This window comes from Anoplophora glabripennis, unplaced genomic scaffold, assembly GCF_000390285.2.
Source record: "Anoplophora glabripennis isolate ALB-LARVAE unplaced genomic scaffold, Agla_2.0 scaffold651, whole genome shotgun sequence".
Classification (NCBI taxonomy): Eukaryota; Metazoa; Arthropoda; class Insecta; order Coleoptera; family Cerambycidae; genus Anoplophora; species Anoplophora glabripennis.
The window spans coordinates 119896-126625 of record NW_019416811.1 but is presented as its reverse complement, the minus strand read 5'-3'; the positions used below and the strand labels follow the sequence as shown (position 1 = coordinate 126625).

Genomic DNA, 6730 nt, shown 5'->3' with positions numbered 1-6730 from the left:
TCCCCGACAGCGCCTCCCCGTAAGTCTTGCCACGCTGTCCCGTGGCCTTAGGCCTCTTGGAAACAGGCCGGTCGGAAATCGGCTCACTACCGTCCGACCGTCCACGTTTCTTCCCGAGTCCACTTGGCCCCGGTTCAGCAGCCTGCGGAGTTAGAGTGGTACTTGAGCCAGGTTCCGTCACCGGCCCCTGTCCTTTTCCCGCCTCTGCCTTCCGCAGTTTTTTAAGTTTGCGCTTTTGCGCACCAGACAATTTCTTCCTACCTTCCAGGTTCAGTCTGTCGACTCCCCTAGAGATAGTAGTCACTGGTGTTTGCTTCCCAGTGGCTGTTTTATTTTCCGCCTGGTCAGCAATTACTGCTTCCCCGGCGGATGTTGACGGCCCCCTTTCGGGTTCCCGTTTTTTTGATTTATGGTCCATAAAGGTCCCACGAGTCTGGAGGAAATAAAAGTCACCGCCAGGTAGTGCCCCATGCCTGACGGAAGGCTAAATACGATGGGGTGCGCCAGGTTCCCCAAAGAGATCGTTTGCGATGCGACATTTTTACCTACCCCCGCACCATTCAGCCCTCGGCACGATGCGTTTCCACCTTGGCTTGGGTAGCTGAGCTGTTTCTTAGTTTTCACTACTCTCCTTCGACCTTTCCGGCTTGGGTGACCCTGCCAGGAGTATAAAACTCCCGTCGGTTTAGCTCTTGGGTTTACTGTAGCTACTTAAGCCCCTCCACCAGCGACAAGGTCATACAGCTCCCAGGAGGAGCCCCTTTATTTAAATGTCCTTGGAGATAAATGATCGTTCACTTATCAGGAGTAGTTTTATGTAGCAAGAAATTTTAATAAAAAAAAGACAAGCAGAGGTAACTTAATGATAATAACACAGGAAAATTTAAGTTAAGTTACGATAATAACCCTTAAACATGATGGACACAAATGTCACTCAGTGCAACACTTATCAACTACGAAATAATAACTAATCTTATAAATAAATTACTTTGTGCTGAATGTGACCAATGTGGAGTGTTAAATAAAATATAATTTACTACTCGTCTAACAGTGGGTAATTAGTTTATTGCTAAGTGAAAGTGAAATTTGCACTATTGAAAAAGTTTCATACTTATATAGCATTTGGTCACTAATCTACATAGTATTATTTAAATTCTATCATTATTATTTTTTAATATTGATCTTTAGACTATTAATACTTTTGTTCTAGTATGCTAAATTGAACCATTTTTGAGAAACTGAGGTTTACATGAACGTATTTTTAAAATTTTATAAAATCGATTGCATATTTTCAAATATTTTCTTGATATTGGTAAATAAAAATGAATTATCACAGTAAATTTTTAAATTGTTCAAGCTAAAGCATGACTAAAGTAATGTTTTATAGAAGTTATTTAAAGTGTTTGATAGTTCTAAGTCTAAACATATCGTCCCTATTATCACGTAGATGCGTATGTGTATATCCATTTCTTGGATTATACGCCCCTACGTGATAAGAGGGACGATATGCTGAATGTGTATACAGTAGTGATGTAAAATAGCATGCTATTTAGTTTTGGGTGATATATATCAAAATATATATCATTATATATATCAGATGAATTTTGTTAAAAAAAAACTATACTCAAATTAGTTTTTTTATATTGCTAATGCCTTGCTGATTAATTTGACACCAAATACACATCATATATATGAACTGTTAGAAAAGTTATCAAGTGATCTTTATTTTTTTTCATATTTAGATTGGAATTTTTTATTTTTTTTATCATATTTACATTAAGACACTTTATAGTAAAAGTAATAATCTATTTCAAATAGGTTGTTGTTTTAATTAATAAATTCATTATAATTATGATGGTAATGACTTCTAATTTTTGTTGCGTACTTAATATGATACAATGCCTGTTTATAAGCAAGTACGCTGTTTATTAGCAATTTAGTTTTATCAACCCACAAATAAAAAATGGGAAATTTCTAGAACAAGAAAATTTAGTCTTTGTATATCACAATAGGTACTTAAAAAAAATTAAAGATAAAAATTGAAATAAAAATTATCAAAAACTTATGATAATAAAGAAACTGCTTTAAAGTAGTACTTAAAAATCTGAAAATTTAGGGGTGTACTATAAATGGGGAGACCTAAGAGCGCACGTAATTTCAACTCACCCCTTCCACCCTAGGGGGTGGGGTGAAGGTTTTTTTTAGACGTACCCTATTTATTTTGCGATTTTCGGATTGTACGCGTAAAACTACCCCCAGAAACGCGTTCTTGGGGGTACGTCTAAAAGACCACCCCTCACCCCCTCTGCACCTACTAAGGTGGAAAGGGCCAGTTGAAATCAGGTTCGCTCTTAGGTCTCCCCACTTATAGTACACCCCTAAAATTTCAGATTTCTATATTTATTTTTGACGGAGCTGTGTCCAAGAACGATGGTCATCGAAAAAACGACAAAGTCCATACGAGGGTGGTGGGTTTGGTTTTTGTGCGAATTCGGCAAGAACGCGCTTTCGGGGGTAGTTTTACGCGTAGAATCCGAAACTCACAAAATGAATAGGGTACATCTAAAAAAAACCACCCTCACCCCCTCCTCAGCCCCTACGGTGGAAGGGGTGATTTGAAATTACGTGCCCTCTTAGTTCTTCCCATTCACATTCGACACGCTGTTTTATAACAAAGTAGTAACCTCTTAACTGGTTATAAAGATAATATGCAAATTTAAAGTCATTGTCTAATGGTTATGACAAATACGAGGGTGGTCTGAAAAGTTTCCGACCTAACAAGATACAAGACATTTTTCAGATTTTTTTTTTTATTTTTCAACATAGTCTCCTTGTAACTCTACACACTTCTCCCAGCGATGCTCCCATCTCTGTAACCCGTCCAAATAGTACTCGGCATTTTTCTCTGCAAATTTGTTCACGAAGGTGATTGCCTCTTCATTTGACGAAAATCTCTGTCCTCCGAGCGCAATTTTTGGATGAGGCAACAAAAAGTCGCTTGGGGCTAGATCTGGTGAGTAAGGCGGATGGTGAAGCAGTTCAAACCGTAATTCTTAGATTTTCGCCATGGCAACCGCTGAGGTGTGAGATGGTGCGTTGTCTTGGTGAAACAGGATTTTCTTTTTCTGCAAATGAGGCCGTTTTTTCCGCAAGTTCTGCCTTCAGCTTGTCAAGTAATGATGCGGAGTATGCTCCTTTTTGAAGATAATCGATTAAAATATCTCCATGACTATCCCAAAAAACAGTCACCATCACTTTCCCAGCCGAAAAAACAGTTTTTGCTTTTTTTGGAGCTGGTTCCCCCTTTGCAGTCCACTGTTTGGACAGTATTTTTGTTTCGGGCATATAATGGTGTATCCAAGTTTCATCTACAGTAATTAATCGGCGCCAAAGCTTGGATTTATTGCGCCTAAACTGCGCCAACAGAGCGTTGGAAATATTCATTCGAACACGTTTTTGGTCTAACGTGAGCAAACGCGGCACCCAACGCGCGGACAGCTTTCTCATGTTTAAATGTTGATTTAATATGTGACAATCACGTTTTTTTGACATGTTCATAACCTCTGCTATCTCTCTCACTTTAATTCGGCGGTCGTCTAGTACCATTTGGTTAACTTTGGCGATGTTTTCGTCGGTAGTTGCAGTTTTTGGACGTCCCGAACGTTCATCGTCTCCCAAGCTCTTACGGCCACGTTTAAATTCAGCTGCCCAAAATTTCACTGTGGTAAATGATGGTGCAGAATCCCCATATACAGAATCCAACTCATCTTTGATTTGCGTAGGCGTATTGCCTTTCAAAAACAAATATTTAATGACAGCTCGATACTCGATTTTGTCCATTTTCATAAAAATTCAAACGACTGTTACATAACAACTGCGCGTCCAAAATGGCTGAAACTTTGGTGAGTAACTGTCAACAGATCAACAACGAAATTCACTAGCTTTTATTTACGAGTGCTTCATGTTGAGGTCGGAAACTTTTCAGACCACCCTCGTATATTCATACACGGCTCAATTCTATAGAGCCTTTTATGGATAATATAAATATATTCGCCTGTGGTATTGTATTCTTATCCTCACAATTAAAACTGTAATCTGAAGTAATATATTCCTTATATTTTTTAAAAAAGTCTATGTTAAGATGTCTATGTCAGCGTCATGTCGAGCGGTACGGGCGTGTCTGTCAATGGCTTAAGCTGTAAACGCTGTAAAGCTAAGTTAATTACGGGTGTTAAATATGTAAAGTGTGACAATGTATTTCATACCAGTTGTGTTAAATACTATAACCAAAACGTAAAAATTTTGGATGACAAAAACACAGTAATTTGTTGTAACAAAGAAGCCACAGGGGGAATTGATGCTGAATTTTTTGACGCTATGGAAGAAATCAGTAAATTAGATAAGACAACTGAAAAGGTCGTATATTTTTATATTATTAGACAGAAGGACACTTTAATTAACGAATTAAAAGAAAAAATTGATTTATTAAACAAACATATTGAATTACTGTCGAAAATGGTTCCAACGATCGTTCCTAAAACACCTCTGCAAAAAAGTAAATCTGATAAAGGAAAAGAAAAAAGTGATAACGTGAACGATCGATATATTTTACCTAAACAAAATACGAAGGTAAATAAACAGACGGTCTCGACTGAGATTTTAAAAGTTCAAACTGAACAAAAGTGCAATGAAATAATTAATTTAGCCATGACAGATCCTTCTGCTAGTATACAGAATGATGTTACCCCGACCGTGACAGATTCTACTACAACTAGCAGCCAGAAGAATACGAGGGACGAAGGAAATCGTCAAGAGAAGTGGCAAGTAGTAACAAATAATCGTAAGAAGAGACAAAGGATTGTTGGTTGTAATACAACGTCCGCTATAAAAGGGGTGCCGAAAGTCGTCCACCTTCATGTAACTAGGGTGGATCACAAAACGTCGGCGGACGATCTCAAATTGATGCTGAATGAATTTTTCCCTGAAGCACATTGCGTTTCTATCGCTCCGATGCAACCAAATGTATACTCCTCGTTTAAAGTATCTATTAATCAAGTAAACTTTAGAAGAGCAATGAATCCTAATATATGGCCCGTGGGTGCTTGTGTTAGCAAGTTTTTCCAGAAACGCCCTTCGAACCAGGGTGCAACGTAATGTTTGATCCTGACTTTTTAATAGTGAATGTTCGAAGTTTAAATGCTGAATCGGTTAATCACTTAGAGTGTGAATTTGTAAATAGTAATATTAACTATATTTGTGTAGCGGAAACTCATGATTCCGATGTCTCTATTATTACTAAGAATATTAGTGGCTTTATGCTAAGTAGTTACTATTGCCGAAAAAAATTTAAATGTGGTGGTGTTGCAATTTTTACGCGTAATGGTATCAATTGCTCAAATATTGTTCTGAATCGGTTTTGTATTGACAAGGATTTTGAGATTTGTGGTATTAATTGTACTTTAAGTAATAGAAATTTAATTATTTTAACTGTCTATAGATCTCCTGATGGAGATGTTCAACAATTTTTTAAACAAATTTTAAATACTTTAGAGTTTTTATACAAACCCAATGTTAATATTGTTCTGGCGGGTGATTTCAATATTGATGCTAGTCTTAATTCTGCAAATAGAACTGTGTATGATTCTCTTTTGTCATTATTGCAGAGCTTTGATTTGCATCAGGTGGTAGAGTGGCCTACCCGTGTGACGGATAACTCTTCCACTATCATTGATCATATATATACGAACTTTGGTGAATCTACAGTATGTGTTGTAGATAATAATATGTCAGATCATCGTGTTGTTCTTTTTGAATCATCTAGTCTACGGGACGAGTACAGTAAGCGTATCTCACAGTATAAGCGCAATTTTGGTGCAACCAGCACAGCATCCTTTGTGGAATCTTTGTCAATAGATGATTGGTCATTTATCTATTCAGTACCTGATATAAATAATGCATACGAATTTTTCATAAATAAATTATGTTAAATTTTAATAAATACTTTCCTAAAAAAAAAAATATTGTTTTTCTCTGGATAACAATAGTTGTAAATGAGTTACCGATGATGTAAAATTGTCTAGTAATAGATTGAAGGATTTATACATTTTGAAAACTAATTTTCCACAGCTCAATCAATTCTACATGCAAGATAAAATCCGCCATAATAAATTAATAAAAAATGCAAAACTGAAAAATAAGCGATCAGCTGGATGTGATGAAGTGCCAATGTTTATTATGAAAAAGGCATTACCGGTGGTAATGCAGCCGTTAACGTATCTAATTAATTTATCTTTTAGCACTGGTGTATTTCCAGAAAGATTAAAATTGGGTAAAGTCGTTCCCATTTTTATGAAAAACGATCCCCAATTTGTTCAAAATTATAGGCCAATAACCATAACGTCATGTTTCTCTAAATCCTTTGAGTATGCGTTCTTGCATAGACTGTTACCCTTTGTCAATAAGCAAACTTTATTTTCCCCTAGTCAGCGTGGATTTATCTGTGGTAAATCTACAAATACCGCTATCTTGTCACTTTTGGAAACTATCATTCATTGTGTTGAATCTGACGAGGGTCCCGTTGGTATCTTTTGTGACATTAGTCGGGCATTCGACTGTGTTCAGCATAATATTTTAATTAACAAGCTATTGGCATATGGTATTAGAGGCGTCGCACTTGATTGGGTGCAATCTTTCTTGAGTAATAGACCTCAGTATGTTTGTGTTAATCATA

At 36.8% G+C, this 6730-nt stretch overlaps 1 protein-coding gene across 1 annotated transcript in view; it reads left to right on the top strand.

The window, feature by feature from the left end:
- The window catches only part of LOC108910887 (integrin alpha-PS1), a 57819-nt gene that overhangs the window by 33518 nt on the left and 17571 nt on the right, over positions 1-6730 (top strand). The window lies entirely within an intron of this gene.